General features: G+C 39.4%; 1 protein-coding gene across 1 annotated transcript in view; it reads right to left on the bottom strand.

Moving 5' to 3' along the window:
- Positions 1 to 18,917, bottom strand: part of LOC134802590 (uncharacterized) — a 144,967-nt gene that overhangs the window by 71,822 nt on the left and 54,228 nt on the right. The window lies entirely within an intron of this gene.

Here is an 18,917-nt window from a genome sequence, read left to right as displayed (position 1 = left end):
ACAGATATTTTAGAACGGAACTAGCCGAATGGAACGTCTGGATGTTTTTAGTTCTCTGGGGAAATTGGAAAATACTAGCAAGAATATACATTTGTATATTTCCTTTATGAAATGACTTGCTAAGTGATTTTAATAGATTGATAGGTTATTAAATCATAATGTTTGAGCACTCACATTACGATTAATGATCAGGGTTCAAAAGGATAACTATCAATGATAATTATCATCATAATTAGAGTCTGTGCGGAAATAGAAGAGTCGTGGAATGTAAGGGATCCCGATATATTCTACGACTCTTCTCTTTCCGCACAGACATTATCACGATATTTACAATAGTGTGAAAATTTATAATAATCATTTCATACATAAAATGTGGCAAGAGACTATATTTTGTTAAAATAGGATAAATTACCCGATGATTGGCCCTTGAAACCTAATGAACTACCCATTACCATTACTACTAGCATTTGAAACCTTTTTTAATAAAGAAACTCAACACTAAACAAGGTTGAAGGGTCCAAGGGTCCGGTTGGAGCACCGCCGCCAATATTAGTATAATTTACCCTATACTAGATAAATACATATAGTTTGGCAAGCCATATCCGTCAGTAGAATAAAGGCGGCAAATTTAGAAAAATGTAGGCGTGAAGGGATGTTCTATAGAAAATTTGAATTTCGCGCCTTTTTCTGCTGCATGACAAATTGTGTTTGCCAGACTATAATACCCTTCTTTCCACCCTTTGCCAAGTAGGTCTGTCTATAACCTAGCGACTATGGAAACAAATAGAACGGATCCCCTAGATAGGGGTAAGTAATGGGGTTCCCCGGAGGAATTTATAGGCGGTTCCGAGCCGGGTTCCGTTATCGGACGCGGCCGCCATCAATTTTGATGCATTGTTAACTTTAATGTTATCTTTCGAGGGTTCTTTAAGGCGCGGTGATAAAATGGTCTGGAATGGACAATACAGTCCGTGATTTTTATCACTAACGTACATTCGATAGTCGCCATCAGATACATATAAGCAGTGTTGGCCGAACGTTAATTGCAATTGACAATTAACCATTACAAATTGAACCGTAAACGGTAACGGACGGTTAAAGTTGAGGGTTCAATTTGTACTGGTTAATGGACAAGAAAGATCAAATGCATTAACGTTTCGGCCAACACTGCATATAAGGCCAAGATCAAATATCAAGATTCAGATTCAGATATATCCCTCTAAATATTTACGTCAATGGAAACAGAATTCATAAATAATTACTTCCGAAGAGCTTTCAATTACTACGATTACTAAGATCAAAGCAGCTGGCCCTTCTATTCCAACTGCGATCGTTTGAATTGTAAAAAAACCGGCCAAGTACGAGTCAGACCCGCGCACGAAGGGTTCCGTACCATTACGCAAAGACCGCAAAACAAATCACGTTTGTTGTATGGGAGCCCCACTTAAATATTTATTATACTCTGTTTTTAGTATTTGTCCTATAGCGGCAACAGAAATACATCATCTGTGAAATTTTCAACTGCCTATTTATCACGGTTCATGAGATACAGCCTGGTGACAGACAAACAGACAGACAGCGGAGTCTTAGTAATAGGGTCCCGTTTTTACCCTTTTGGTACGGAACCCTAAAAAAGTCAGTGCGCTCGAGTTCACAAACATGTTCAGGCCAACGTCCAAAAATATATATACACGATCTTACTGTCAGTGTCTGCAGCTTCTTTGGTCATATCATGCGGTCTAAAAAGCACGACCTACACTGAGAGAAAAATCACCACCAGGCCCCAATTTCACCACGGTGACAGGTGCGACAAATTGTAAAATCACTGTTGCTGACGTCACAGGCATCCATGGGCTACGGTTACCACTTACCATCGGGCGGGCCGTATTCCTGTTTGCCACCATCATTGTATTATTTAAAAAAACTTTATTATATCGGAAAAAAACAGATATTTCTTTTGCGAAGTTTCTGACAATTGTCAAGATTTAGAAGAATTGTAGGTAATGAGTTATATGTCGGAATTTCGTGACAATTGTAATGTTTCTTGTGACAATTGTCATAAACTTAGCAAGAGAAATATCTGTTTTTTTTTCGATATAATAAAGTTTTTTTTTTAATAAAACAATGATGGTGGCAAACAGGAATACGGCCCGCCCGATGGTAAGCGGTAACCGTAGCCCATGGATGCCTGTGACGTCAGCAACAGTGATGTTTTACAATTGTCGCACCTGTCACCGTGGTGAAATTGGAGCCAGGAATTAATAAACAGTTCTGTACTGGGGGAAAAAATGAAGTTTTAGTAGTAATCATGGAAGTTTCACTATTTCTGTAAAAAAATTTTATTTCTACAAACAGCTCAGTAATACTAAATCTAATTTCAGCAAACAGTTTGTGATTTTTGGAAAAAAGCATCTGTGATTTCAAGTTATGATTTTAGTAAATGTCTCACTTACATAGTTTTGTAATATCTAAAAAACGAGTTCGCGGGAATAACATTACCCCATTTAAAATAACAATTCAGTTGTTACTATAGCGACATTACAAAGTTTACTGGTATTTAGTAGATAGACTTGTTGTGTTTATGTTCATTGTTGTACCAATCACTAAACGAGTTTTGTAATACCAACACAGCTACTTGCTACGTTCATTTGGTTAGAGTTAGTATTGTGTCGGATGTCGGGCGGGCGTGTCTCGTGTCTTCTTTGTTTAAAACATACTTAAGTTAAATAATAAATTTAGGATATATTGTGGGCCATGGACATATTAACCCGCGACCTACTGTGTAGTTGGGGTCTACAGGAATATATTGTTCTGCAACTTCGAGCTAGCTGTTGTTATTCTAGTGATAATGACATCAAAGGTAAATCTAAACTGTTTGCAATTCCAACCTCCCTAGCACAGGTGCGCCGCGAGAGCATGTTGCGCGCGTAATAACTACTAGTCTCTTTCTGACTGTATGAATAAGAAAGGAATGGGTAGAATATCTCGACAGGCTTTTATAGTGCCTCTTTAGTACAGAGATATACTACCAAATGCTTTTTTATTCATACAGACAGAAATAGAGACGGGTAGCTACCACGCGCGCGACATGCTCTCGCGGCGCCCGTTTGCTAGGGGCGGAGGAATTGCAAACAGTTTAGTTTTTGCCTGTGACGTCATTATCTCTAGAATAACAACAGCTAGCTTGGAATCGCAGTACAGTTTAGTAAAACCTATGACGTCATCGTCTCCGATATTGCTAAAGCACGCTTAGAATTACAAAACGGTTAGTTTTCACCCATGACGTCATCACCTCCGATATTGCTAAAGCACCTCTCGGAATAACAAAACCAAATTTCTGAAATTACTCTAGCATACTTCAAATTACAAATATAGAAGTTGTATTTCCTACTAAATGGAAATTGCAAAAGTCAATTTGTTCCTATTAGTTGACTCTCCTTGTCCCCGGATTAAGTTTTATTTTTGTAATTCTAAGTGTGTTTTTGTTAGTTTTTTCTCTCAGTGTAGAAAGGCAGATTATCTTGGGCCAAATAGAGGGCAAGCGAGCGCGAGGAAAAGCACCCACGAGATGGTCTGATGTTGTGAAGAGGGTGGTTGGCGGCAACATGCAGTGCGTGACCCATATGGCCTATGATCGCACACTGTGGAGACGTATATAGCATACATGGTCGCGATCCTCAGCAATGAGGGACCGAGGAAGAAGATTGTGAGCGCCTCAGAGGCGTGTAAACATATTTTTGGAACGTTGGCCTGTAGATATTTTTGAACTCGACTGTACTAACAGCAACACTCATATTTTGACCATCGGTGACCCTTATATCCAAATTCAGGATCCCAGGATCCAAATAAGATTTACGAGTTGACAGTGTTAACGATAGTACTGAACAGCAGCAATCATTATTGATCGTTGGTAAACATTATCTCATTACAATGGTATATATATATACTGGTATATTGGCTTATTATAATGGTATAGAGACATAATAGACAGTCAATTAGTCAGGTTAGGTAATTAGGTACCGTTGGGGCGCGCCCACCGGGTGCGATGCTGTTAAAGCAGACTTGCGCGATCTCCATGCCGATAACTGGCGGGAGATGGCACAGGATCGAGACAACTGGCGTGTACTCGTGTTGGAGGCTAAGGCCTACTGTCCACGGAAGCGTAGCTGCATAGACGCGTATTCGTCATTGTACGCTTGGTGTACGTTGCCGCTCCGTGGACAGAGTTGTGCGGTTTTGTATGTAGGCTGTAAGCAAGCGTACACCAAGCGTACAATGACGAATAAGCGTCTATGCAGCTATACGCTTCCGTGGACAGTAGGCCTAAGACTTATTTTGAGTCGCTGCGCATTAAGTAAGTAAATATACAATTAGTCAGCCATTATGTTGACAAGCGGTGTAGGTCACACTTATACTGGTCGAAGAACTGCGATAGGCTAGCGGTGTTAATACCATACCTGGTAACGTCCCAACGAATAGAATGAAAGCAAACTAGAAGGGCTTAGCTTAATGATTATTATACGCCTCCTTATTACGGGAAATACGGCGTTTTCAAACTATTTATTTATTTAAACTTTATTGCACAAGATACAAAAAAAATGTACAAATGCCGGACATAATGCCTAAAGGCATTCTCTACCAATCAACCATAGGGCTAAACAGAGATGTAAAAATGGTGCAATAGTGTGAGAATTAACGATATTAGAATAGAATAGAATATTAATACGTAGAATTTATTAATAGATTTTATCTACACACATATCATAAACTCTCTATGATACCTTCAAAATCCGTAAATAATGGCCCACATTACGATAAACTGTTTTGTTACAGCAAATTTCTTATCTGTGAAAATGTGGTAATAGCTTCATTACTATATCAAAATCGATTTGGTCAAAAGCCATTTCTAACGCCATAGAGACCAGGAAGCGTCTTCTTTTACTCGCCCAAGAACGCCTTAAATATATTAATGCCCATGTCGCCCTGACTCTGCTGCGTATGTGTTTCGCGGTTCCCAAAATTACATACCTGTTGAGAACCGCTCCAACATGGTTGTGTCCGGGTGATGTGTCTTCATTTGACGGTGCGCTGAGGGTTACGGCAGAGACTATCTTAAATGTGTCTTTTTCAGACGAACAATGGACTCAAGCGTCTTTGCCGATACGTCATGGTGGCCTCGGTTTGCGGTGTGCGGGGGATGTGGGCTTGCCGGCCTTCCTAGCGTCGGCACATGGAGTTGGTGACCTTGTCTTTAAAATTTTACATTGTCAGGGAGAGAGGGTTACCATTCCGTTTGTCGACGATGCGCTGACAAGGTGGACGGCTCGTTACCCAACGGCGTCGCTGCCCGAGGCTCCGCAAGTACAGCGACTTTGGGACGATGTAGGAGCTGGGGATGCACTTGCACGGCTTATGGGGATGGCCACGGGGGTAAATTTGGCTAGGTTGAAGTCGGTGTCAAGAGTAGAAGCGGGAGCGTGGTTGCAAGCTTTGCCGGCTCCTCATCTGGGAACACTCCTGGACAACGACTCATTGCGGGTGGCAGTAGCTCTCCGCCTGGGCTGCGATGTTTGTGTGCCTCATAAATGCATCTGCGGCTCAATGGTGGAGGCGAATGGCCATCACGGTTTGAGTTGTTGTCGTTGTTCAGGAAGGTTTCCGCGTCACCACGCTCTCAATGACATCGTGAGGAGGGCTTTAATATCCGCCAACATTCCCTGTGTCCTGGAGCCTCCGGGCCTCTGCCGCACCGATGGTAAAAGGCCAGACGGCTTGACTTTGGTGCCGTGGCAGAGGGGTAAATGCCTGCTATGGGACGCTACGTGCGTTAGCACTTTCGCGGCCTCACACCTCGGCCGAACTGTGCGGGCGGCTGGTGCCGCCGCGGATTTTGCCGCGGCCAAGAAGCTGGAGAAATATGCGAACCTGGCCGGAAATTATTATTTTGTGCCCCTTGCGTTTGAGACAACCGGGTGCTGGGGGTCGGAGGCTACTGCCTTTATTAGGGAAGTGGGACGTCGAATGAGGGAGAAGGGATCTGACGCCCGCGCGGGTTCGTACCTGGTGCAAAGGTTGTCCATCGCCATTCAACGCGGTAACGCGGCTAGTGTGATGGGTACCTTTGCGCCAGGGACAACTCGGGGGGGACTTTTTGACTAAAGCTAGTCTTAAGTTTTAGTTTTAGTTTATTTTTTTTTATATATATATATTGTTGTATTGACGATTATTGAATAAAATATAAGGCTATATTTGGTAATGACATTCAAATTTCGAACATCTCTGAAAAAAAAAAGCAATTTGATTTGACCCCTATTCTAATATCAGTCGAGATGACGTTTTATTCGAAATCAAATGACAATTGCATACAATATTGACAAATCTCGCTTGTAAGTTGGTATCGGACGATATGGTAATCGACCCCGACTCTAGTTTGTCTTTGAATTAAAAAAAAACTACGGATGCGTGACATGCGTGAAAAAAGTTTTCATTTGCCGCCATTTGACGTACAGTTTATCTTTTAATTAGTTTGTAAGTAAAAAATAATTTGTTTTGTTGTTTTTAAAGTAACTATACAAAAGTTTCGTGTAAAATGTACGATAAAGATATTTCGGAGACGCCATCTCATATCCGCGAGTTCCGCCAGAGAGGAAAGTGCCCCAATGTCGGCTGTAATATGAGGTTAGTGAATATATCATAGAAAGTTTATAATATGTGTGTAGATAAAGCAGTGTATGTAACTGTACATAATTAGGCATTAAAACACTCGTGTGATACTATTATGAAACTCATTTCATTCGTTTCATAAACCCACACTCGTATTTTAATGCCTTTCATTATGTAGCAGTCACATAAACTACTATTTTATTTAAATTAACACAGTACGTTTTCGTGATTACTCAAATGTGGATATTCCGCCCACAGATTTTTTGATTACAGTTATGATGAAGCAATCGTGCATAATAATATTTCAATTCAGTATATGACGTGTTTGTTTATGGTCTACCATCCACATAACATAACATACACATCCATATCAATTTGTATTTTGTACTGAGTGTAATAAACAGGACCTTTATATTCAGATAATAAATGGATTTCTATTTTATTTGTTGTTTTGGATGAATTCATTATTTTTATATCGAGTCTCAGAATTTCGCAAGAAATAAGCCTACAAAATATTATACCTATAATCCAGTCTGTATTTGGCTCGCAACATGTTTTTACATAAACATAAGATAACTTGGCACTGTCATGGAATATTTTACCAGCAAATATCGGATGTTTCCAGATCACATAATACGGATAAACGATAAATTGAATCAGCTACTTCGGTATCTTAAAATTTTTATTCGGCGACTGAATTTTAGATACCTACTTACAAGTGACGGTATGCGGCCCATGTTTTTTTTTTTACTTATATAAATATATGAACATTCTACCTTTTATATATATTCAAATTGACATGTTCATTTTTTAGTTAATTTTATATGAACGAAGGATGTTCATTATGTGAATTGTATATATAAATGACAATGTATGACTATTACTGAATAAATGATATGATATGATATGTCATGGTGGGTCGATTGTCAAGTGTCATATAAGCGTGTACAGACGTTGCATAATTATTTTCCATCGTATTTTCACGGAAACGTACGAACGTGTCTTGCTATTTCAGTCAGTCTCGGTACAAAAAGTAGTGAGGTTGACTGAAGTAGCATGACAAATACGAACGTTTCCGAGAAAATACGATGGAAAACAATTATGCACTACATCTGTACGTTTGGGTAACGACTGTAATGAGTCACAACTGCTCCTGTTGCTGCTGGTAAACTACCAAGTCTTTACACTTGAAACACTTTTTTCTGAAAGACATTTTCCGTCCGTCAGGGACTAGTTGTTGACTAACTCTCTTAAAAAGCAGAAACTTTTATATCTGAAAGATACTGCGTTAGATAAAAACTAGTCAGAATAGTTCCGTCGGGTGGTTGGTCACGCGTCGGTGCGCTACGTTACTCCCGCTCCCGGCAGGGTTTCTGGCTGGTAACTGCCATCTTAACTGAACTAGAAACGGTTCTTTTGTATCCAGCTTTGTTATTAAACAAATTACGGCAAACCTTACTAAAGCAACAAAGCAGATGAAAGCATAGTTGGGGCCCACAGATACCAGTTCGCCGGACGATATCAGCCTGTCAGATAAACGCTAAAGGTGACAGTTCAGAACAACTGACAGGCTGATATCGTCCGGCGAACTGGTAATCTGTGGGCCCCTTATTATATGTTGAAATTGAGTCGGCAACTAGAAAATCTAATACCACCCCTGGCTCAATCGCCGGCATCTAGGGCTTGCAAATATTCGAAACTTCCAGGTATTCGAATATTCGACTTTTACTGACGAGATATTCGAATATTCGAATAATTATTCGAATATTTAAAAAAATAAGAAAAGGAACGAAAAATCGGTTTATTATCGTTTTATTCAAAAGCTTTTTTCACATATTGCTAAAATTAATGATATTTTGCAGAAATCCACTTATTGACTAGATTTTATCATCCTACTCTGAAATACCCACGTTTATAAAAGCAAGTAAGTACCTAAAACGCAAAAATTAGACATTTTCAATATTTCTTGATAAAACTTTTTATTATAAATGCGTCGTTGCGTGAATTAATATAACTTTAACCATCCAAACACGTATGTAAGAGAGAAAACATTTTAGTAGGTAATCACTAATCATTTTCTGATTTAAATTAACTTCTTGTCGTTAAAAGCCTGTAAAATGGCCTTTAATTCCATTGTATTTTGAATCTTTATTGACTTTATTAGTCTTGGCAAGTTTAGTTTTGATTCCTAATGGTCGGCTGTTATATAATAAGTTATATAATTGGTATTGGAATATTTAAGGGAAAAAGTTGGCTGACTACGGGGTGGATTATTCGTTAGCTAAAGGTGCATGGTTAGATTACCTAGTTCGGTAGGTTTGGTATGATCAAATTTGTGAATTGCGATAAAGGGCAAGGTTTAGACTTCGAATATTCGCTTAAGGTACGCTTTTACTCAATAAACAAAATGATCCTTTATCTTAAAACTTACGTAAAGTTACTTGTACCTAGAAAAAGCATTAGCCGCACCGTAATAAAACATACTTTTTGATTTCGTTTCCTTTTGAAATTGAGTTAGGTTCTTAGGTTTAACTGTATTCACGAAGCCTATTGAGAGGAATACAGTAAAAACATTATTTCCTTCGCATTTGGGTACCTACGGTTCCTCATTCACTGTTAATACCCGGCAAAATACACAGAAACTGTAACTATAACGGATGAAAATAGATTTTACCTAGTAATAAAAAATATTCGAATATTCGAAACCTGAGCGGCCGAATATTCGAATATCAAAACAGGTCGAATATTCGACATATTCGAATATTCGAATATTCGAATTGCAAGCCCTACCGGCATCTCACATTATTTGCTTTTGTACATATTGGGATGCATTTTGATTCGAATGTAAAACAACATTAGGTAACCATATTTCAGCTATGCAAAACTTAATTTTTAACAAGCGGAAACGTCTGCGAACGATGCTATTTATTTATTCTAAACTTAATGCAAAACAAGTCGTAATTTTGTACAATCTGTACTACACGATATGAAAGAAAACCCTACACATTTTGTAGCGTGAAGTCTTCTATATTTTGTACTCGTACCTATACTATACTTGCTTTTTTCTACACGATATGGAAGAAAACCCTACACATTTTGTAGCCTGAAGAAAAGTCTTCTATATTTTGTACTCGTACCTACACTATACTTGCTTTTCTCTACACGATATGGAAGAAAACCCTACACATTTTGTAGCCTGAAGAAAAGTCTTCTATATTTGGTACTCGTACCTATACTATACTTGCTTTTCTCTACACGATATGAAAGAAAATCCTACACATTTTGTGGCCTGAAGTAAACTCTTCTACATTTTGTACCTATCTTCTCTCGGGCTCTTCGCTCTGGCCGTGTTATTAGTTTTCTTTACCTTCTGACAAATATTTTCCTGTCCGGAAATGGGCCACAAAACCCCATTTACCGCAGACGATACAGCGCCGATACTAGATCAATCTCCGGTTTATAAAGATGTGCCGGGTATAGGTGTGTTGAATCAAAATAGATTTGGCTGACTTATTAAAATTTAAGGAAATATACGAGGAAAACGCGTCTTGTTGTTTTAACTGCATCAATCACTTTCATACAATGCTATAGTTCGTTTTTTTAGCATTAGAAAGAACTTGAAAGAAGGTAAGGTAATTGAAAAAAGCTTTTTAAAAATCAGTAACTATTTATTACTTATGAAAGCAGAAGAATATAAATGATCGTAATAGATTCATAATTGTTACATATTTGCCGTAACTTATTTTTAAAATGTGTTTTTCAATTAAAAGACACATCAAGATTGTTTACCTTATATCTAATGCTAAAAAAAACTAACTATATATAGCACGTTGTTTAAGATGCAATACAAAACAATACTTTTTATTGCACACCTCACATACTCGTAGTTTACAATAAATGTACAGTAACATAAACAAGGACAATAGAGGTAACAACAACAACAGGCGGTCTTATCGCTTAAGAGCGATCTCTTCCAGACAACCTTTGGGTATCGGAGACAATAGAATTAGATGCAATGTAATGTTAACGACAGAAATGTATGTTTTAACGGCACGAATGCCATTAGCCCATTACCTATCCCATCCCACTACCCCACCCCACGCACTATTCTTTTAGGCCGGAGCCCCACTGCTGCGCACGCTATGTACACGACCCACGTTCCTATACAAAATTGCGTGGCCTTGCCCACGGTTTGTATTAAAACGTGGGCCGTGGATCTATCGTGCGCAGCAGTGGGGCTCCGGCCTTATTGAATATATATAACTGAATAGGCATTCGGCCTCGGGCGTATTTTTTGTAGCAAAGCTTTAATTAAAGTACCTTAACACCAAGTACAAACAGCAACACTCCTAACTGTACATCGGTGGACCTTATTACAAAAGGCATAAGGTCCACCGATGTACAGTTAACAGTGTGGGCGATGGTACCGTCTGCTCGACCTCTAGCCGCCTACAAACCAAACCCTACCAAGAAAATGTTATTTTTGTCTAAAAATACCTTTTTATGGTTCCGTACCCAAAGGATAAAACGGGACCCTATTACTAAGACTCCGCTGTCCGTCCGTCCGTCTGTCACCAGGCTGTATCTCGTGATCTGTGATAGCTAGACAGCTGAAATTTTCACAGATGATGTATTTCTGTTGCTGCCGCTATAACAACAAATACTAAAAACAGAATAAAATAAAGATTTAAGTGGGGCTCCCATACAACAAACGTGATTTTTGACCGAAGTTAAGCAACGTCGGGCGGGGTCAGTACTTGGATGGGTGACCGTTTTTATAGATAATGGTACTGAACCCTTCGTGTGCGAGTCCGACTCGCACTTGGCCGGTTTTTTTTAATGTCTCTGGCAGAAAAGCAAAGTAAGCCGACGAAGACGACACTCAAAACAACTTTGTTTACTTAAGGACTTGTTTACAAATCTAAAGTTTATTAGTATCCGTTGAAGTCACTTTTACAATAACAGGCTAAAAACACCCTACTTCAGAAAATAAAGGATATTATCGTCGTGACAAAAATAGACATAAGATGTAAATATGTATAATAAAATTGACTTACGTTATCAATAAATAAATTGAATTGAATTGATTTGTGAATCGGACGGTCGTGGGAATTGTATTAATAGAGGTAATCAACAAATTGGTTCCGTTTACGGATAACCCTTGAGCTCTTGAGAGATCAAATTAGCTACACAGGTATAATCATCGCATTTTTGAAGTGAAAACTTCTTTAGCGACGCTGTGCACTTTTTGAGGTGGGGAAAAAATGTTAAACTCGAGACAGCGTAAGGCGTAACCCTCTCTTTCTACCGCGCGGCGAAAATGTATGCCTGAGCCTGCTGTTTCGTTTCGGCGGCGCAGGGCGCTTGCATGACGTCACGTGTGACGGACAATGTCATTGTGTTTTTCTTTTTTGATTTAAATGCCATCTAGTGAGTTTCCCTCAAACTGGTATTAATATAACTGTAGTACTCACAGTGATGTGCTTAGGGGTTTCATGTAATGCGACAAAATAACGCTAGATGGCGTTAACCTCAATTATACTAGCACATTATGGCGCTGTTATTAATATTTTGAGTTACAATGTCGTTGAGTTTTCACTTCTGCCGGCACTCTCGGAGTGCAACCCTTTGTTTTTTTTCATAATCAAGCGGTATCGACCGTGAATATCTAAATTTCGGATATGGTGTAGGTAGATGGTGTATACTCAGGTATTGCGGGTGTCCATGGGCTACGGTAATCAGGCGATTCGTCTGCTCGTTTGCCTACTATATCATTAAAAAACCGGACTGGTGCGAGTCGGACTCGCCCACCGAGGGTTCCGTACTTTTTAGTATTTGTTCTTACAGCGGCAACAGAAATACATTATCTGTAAAAAAAAATCCCTTTAGATACGGGACCCTAAAAAGAACTCGAGAAAATTTGACTCGTACCGCCGTGACTCGGATGGTTATGTATGGCGTCTGCCGCGAATTTCCGGTGCCTTTCCGTAAAACTCATTGGTACCAGCCGGGGTCTGAACTAGAGATGCAACGGATAGTTGTTTGGCCGGATACCGGATATTCGGCCAGAGCATCGGCCGAATATCCGGTATCCGGCCGCCGAATATTCGGCCAGCGGAACTATACCTACATTTCGGTTTTTCAGGTGCGTATTCTGCAGGTTTGACCTGTTTCCTAATAGTAAACGTTCGCGCGGACTCATTTCTAGGTTCGAATACAGTGCGCGTGCAAGTCAGTAGAATGATTAAATTGTTTTAAAATAATAAACAAGTACGATTATGACCGTGTCTGTTTCTTAAATCCAATTTGTTTACTCCGAAATCAAGCAATGTTACTATCCGGTATCCGGCCGGATAGTAGGTCACTATCCGGTATCCGGCCGGATAGTAAAATAATGGCCGGATAGGCCGGATACCGGATAGTAACCGGATATCCGGTGCATCTCTAGTCTGAACCCGCGACCTCCGGATTGAAAGTCGCACGTTCTTACCGCTACACTGAGAGAAAAAACTAACAAAAACACACTTAGAATTACAAAAATAAAACTTAATCCGGGGACAAGGAGAGTCAACTAATAGGAACAAATTGACTTTTGCAATTTCCATTTAGTAGGAAATACAACTTCTATATTTGTAATTTGAAGTATGCTAGAATAATTTCAGAAATTTGGTTTTGTTATTCCGAGAGGTGCTTTAGCAATATCGGAGGTGATGACGTCATGGGTGAAAACTAACCGTTTTGTAATTCTAAGCGTGCTTTAGCAATATCGGAGACGATGACGTCATAGGTTTTACTAAACTGTACTGCGATTCCAAGCTAGCTGTTGTTATTCTAGAGATAATGACGTCACAGGCAAAAACTAAACTGTTTGCAATTCCTCCGCCCCTAGCAAACGGGCGCCGCGAGAGCATGTCGCGCGCGTGGTAGCTACCCGTCTCTATTTCTGTCTGTATGAATAAAAAAGCATTTGGTAGTATATATCTCTGTACTAAAGAGGCACTATAAAAGCCTGTCGAGATATTCTACCCATTCCTTTCTTATTCATACAGTCAGAAAGAGACTAGTAGTTATTACGCGCGCAACATGCTCTCGCGGCGCACCTGTGCTAGGGAGGTTGGAATTGCAAACAGTTTAGATTTACCTTTGATGTCATTATCACTAGAATAACAACAGCTAGCTCGAAGTTGCAGAACAATATATTCCTGTAGACCCCAACTACACAGTAGGTCGCGGGTTAATATGTCCATGGCCCACAATATATCCTAAATTTATTATTTAACTTAAGTATGTTTTAAACAAAGAAGACACGAGACACGCCCGCCCGACATCCGACACAATACTAACTCTAACCAAATGAACGTAGCAAGTAGCTGTGTTGGTATTACAAAACTCGTTTAGTGATTGGTACAACAATGAACATAAACACAACAAGTCTATCTACTAAATACCAGTAAACTTTGTAATGTCGCTATAGTAACAACTGAATTGTTATTTTAAATGGGGTAATGTTATTCCCTCGAACTCGTTTTTTAGATATTACAAAACTATGTAAGTGAGACATTTACTAAAATCATAACTTGAAATCACAGATGCTTTTTTCCAAAAATCACAAACTTTACTAGTAAAAATCGGAGAATTTTAGTAGTAATAAAAATGGATTGTAACAAATACTGAACTTTGTTTAATGCTCCATTTACTAAAGTCTGTTTGCTGAAATTAGATTTAGTATTACTGAGCTGTTTGTAGAAATAAATAAATTTTACAGAAATAGTGAAACTTCCATGATTACTACTAAAACTTCATTTTTTCCCCCAGTACAGAACTGTTTATTAATTCCTGGTGGTGATTTTTCTCTCAGTGTAGGCCACCAGCGCTTTCCAAATAAGTATATATTCCCGGGTAGCAACAAGCCCGCCAATAACGACGCCCGCTAATAATAATAAGGGCCGTGTGCGAATAATATCCGCCCACGTCGGCTTAATCTTGGACCCCGACTATCATTTTCCTATCCTTGGGATGGTTGTAAAAATATTATTAGAAAGCCGACCACTGACTAACAGGCCGCCGGACGATATCGGCCTGTCAGTTAGAACAAAAATTTGACAGCTCCGAACAATTGACAGGCCGATACCGTCCGGCGGACTGTTAATCAGTGGGCCCCTTAAAAGAGACTAGCTACCCGCCCCCGCTTCACACGGGTTACCCAAAAACCTTCCTCAAGAATGACTATTGATAGGTGAAAACCGCATGAAAATCCGGTCAGTAGTTTTTGAGTTTATCGCGAACATACAAACTAGGGAATGCCAATCGGTTATTTTTTGTATGGAAATAACCGCGGTTTCGGTTAATAACCGATAATTTCCATACAAAATTTGCATTCCCTAATACAAACAGACAGACGCGGCGGGGGACTTTGTTTTATAAGATTTTTATGTATAGATAGGAATTCTAAATAGCTTTTCTTATTCTAAATAGGCTTTAGGTTAAACATGCATTTATTTGCAGTTGAAAAATAAATTAACCTGACGTCTTAGGTCATACTAGCATTGCAGATTGGATAACGTATGCGTTTGAATTTGAATGAATAAGCGGCACAGATATATACAGTGTAACCACAGAATAAATAATAATACTACCGTAGAGAAAGGACACTTCCTACAAAACCGAAGTTTGAAAGCGGTTCAGGGTCGAATCACGCTGCTGACCCTTTGTAATATATAGCACTATCCCTTTCGGCTATTTAGGGTTGTCAAAATCTTATCTGTGGTCGTGCACGCAAAGGGACGTCAAGTTGTGTCAACCCTAATAATTGCTCGGAGCAATGCTGAGCCGAACGGAGACGAGTTTGCCCGAAGAGAGGAGTTTCGCACCCCTGGTGTAACATAATGAAGTGGGGATCAGTTTAAGGGCATATTCGGTATCGTGTTCTGATTAGGAAAAACTAATAGCCAATTTCTCTATGTAGTCTGACAAAAAAAATAGAAATTAAAAAGGGCAATACTGTAGTGCCATCCCTTTCAAATCAATCTAGGTATATAAGAAAACGGGACGACACTACAGTATTGTCACTTTTTAATTTCTTCTTTTTTTTGTCAGACCATAATGAACAACACGATATCGAATATGCCCTTAAACGGATCCCCACTCTTTATATTACACCTTGTATTCCTCATTCTCGTAGAAAATACTCAGTAAGGGCAAACCAGGTGTCGTGTCCACAAAGCTATTGGGAAGAGATAATTTTAAGAGCGCCATTTAGAGGCCAATTTCAGTGTCCTTGGGGTCCGAGGTTCCAAGACTTCCAAGTAATCAAATACAAGCTATAAAATTCAGGCCTTCTTTAAAAAAAAAACCTAGGGTTCCGCTCAAAGGCTTCAAGAACCAATTAGTGGTGATCTGTGATAACGAGAAAAGGCGCGATTACACAGGTCGTCCGTGGATAGCGCCACGCTTTTTAGAAAAATATTCGAAAATAGATTAGTCATGTCATGTCATCTTGGCTAGGCACGTTATCAAAAGTTATTAGTCCACATATTCTTAGCTTTGCGGCTTCTTGGCTTTGTCAGAAGCGTTAAAAAAATTGCCTCACGTTAGTCACGTACCTAACCGACACTTCTGGAATGCCCATACAGTCAGATAATTATAATCAAATTTTTAAATTAAACATAGATAATAATAAATAAAACGGGTTCCAGCAGGCGTTCTACATGACATTAAAGCTCTCCAAGGGGCCTCTACGTGTTGGATCTATATCCCCACGCAAGCCTATCAAAGAACCGGGATTTATAGGCCCGTGAATTCAAAAATGGAGAAACAAATAATAAAATAAATAATAATTCGTATTAAAATATGTAAGTTGAAATTATTTGACCTAAAATAATAATGTGTGCTGTAGTAAAAATAATGTGTTGACATGTAAAATACTTCTATTTTATAAATAAAAGTTTGATTGATTGAGTGAAAAGTATTTTCGCCAATTAACTATAGCCTCCTAAGTCCCGAGTTCCTTTAAAAAGAACAAATTAAAATCGAATTTTGGAGTATAATGGAATAAAAGAAGGTTCCAAATTCAAAACTGCAAAAATGACTCTGGGTCTTAGGAGGATAGAAGGTATCGTATATTCGCGCGGAACCCACGTTCGCTCGCTCGCCGCACTTCGCGATTTTCGGCGCTTACGTAACCGGGTTCAACGGCCGCGACAGCCGTTACACGGGTACAGTCAGTGACATTCGACGCTTTTTGAATTCGCGATTCGATGTGATTGTCCATAAGGATTTTTTAGTGCTGTGTTTACTTGTTCGATAAGCAACATTTAGGTAGGTTTGCAGTAGATTTTCAAGTATGTGCATGGACAGCGGCGGGGCTCTAACTCAATTCCCACCGGCTCGCCTCATTCTGGCTTGGCTACAAATATTTTCAACTCCAGCGTCCAACTGAAGCGTGCAACGGCGGCCTGTCTGGTGGTAAAATCGGATTTCTTAAGCAATGAACCTAATAATATTCCCTGAGAACGAATGAGAATGTCCCTATAACATTTATTTATGAACGTTTGGAATACGAATATTACACCTTTTAGATATTCAGTTGAAATTTAATAAACGCAACAAGATATCTGGAAACTGAAAAATACCTCTAGGCGTTTTAGGAAAAATATTTTATTCTACGCTCTTTTCCGCCAGTTGCTAAAATAAGAATAAAATAGTATATTTTTATGGGCTTCGTAAGAGGGTTAAGCAACCCTCTTCTTACGAAGAGTCTTACCCGAGAGTCTACCCGACCCTAGCTAGACGAAGTAATATAATACATACGCCGTGTTTTTCACAGGCAAAAAAACGGCCCACCACGTGTAAGTCGAATTTAAACGGCCCATTACACTTAATTGCACTTAAACAGTTAAAACACTCAACTCAGTCCAAGAAACCCCTAACAATATAGGAATCTTGTTTCACACTTAAATCGCAATTTAAAATGCACCTTAAGGCTGACGGGGTAAAACTGAAAATTGCTAGTTGAGTGGGGTAAGTGGTGTGAGTTGTTTGATTTAGGGCCTTATTGAGTGGGGGAGAGAGTTGGATTTAGATTGATGATTGAGTTAAGTGTCGATATCCCGGCCTTCGGAGCAGCTGACGGTGATGCCTTGCAGGCGTCCTGCGGTTGTGCCCAGGGGCCAATGTTTGGTACAATATTGGGATTGGGGGCAAGTTTATAAAAATATTGTGCTAGAGCCACGGGTAGTTTATTTAGCAAAATGCTAACCGTTTACCTAGTTTGGCATGGTTTTATCCAGTGTTGGCCGAAAGTTAATGCGAATTGAAAATGTTGGCCATTAACCATTATAAATTGAACCTTAAACCGTAACGGACGATTACAGATTACGGTTCAATTTATAATGGTTAATGGCCAGCATTTTCAATTTGGATTAACTTTCGGCCAACACTGGTTTTATCATTGTAGCGTTTATTTCACAAAAACATCACACACACAAAAATATTGAAGCTCCTTACCTATATAAAGGTGAGCTAAAAGGTTGGTTTGACATTATAATTTAAATGGTTCCTCTAAAAATAATGACCTAATAGTTTCGGATGACCCAATTTTCTAGCTCCATTCTTACTACTACCGCGTTCGTGTTCATCAAGATAATATTACCATGAGAAACGGCTAGAATTGACCCAAGCTAAGAACCCAAGTTAGCTTAGAGTTTATAGAGTCTAAAGTTCTAAACGTCTATTAAACTAAACTTTAGACGGACTTTAGCAAATCGCTATGTACAGTCGCCATCAGATATATCGGAGCGGCCAAGGTGTTCACAATATCTGAACACGCGCTCTAACGCCCTGACAATAGAGGCGTGTTCCGATATTTGTGAGCACCTTGGCCGCTCCGATATATCTGATGGCGACTGTACATACATACTTTAAACTAGGTACCCGTGGCTCCCGTACTAGTGTCACGCTGGGGCCAACGATTGGTCCAATATTGCAAGGTTGGCGATAAGCGTATCTCGTTTCGCTTGAGAACAATACCTTTGCTTTTAGTGCAGTGTACACTGTTTTACAATAAAACTAGACACTTAGACAGGCTTTTATCTAAAGCGAGTGGGTCGTTCTTAAACGATAACCAACTTTACTTGTGAAACTTTGGTTTCTTGATACGATTGAAACCTTAGATCCTACTACATCCAATACTACTAAAACGGGTTCCTGCAGAAAACCGTACCCGCAAAAAATGGGATGTTCAGTAGGAAAGAGCT

The sequence above is a fragment of the Cydia splendana genome, chromosome 25 (assembly GCF_910591565.1).
Source record: "Cydia splendana chromosome 25, ilCydSple1.2, whole genome shotgun sequence".
Lineage (NCBI taxonomy): Eukaryota > Metazoa > Arthropoda > Insecta > Lepidoptera > Tortricidae > Cydia > Cydia splendana.
The sequence above is the reverse complement of the archived record's forward strand: the minus strand, read 5'-3'. Positions and strand labels throughout refer to the sequence as shown.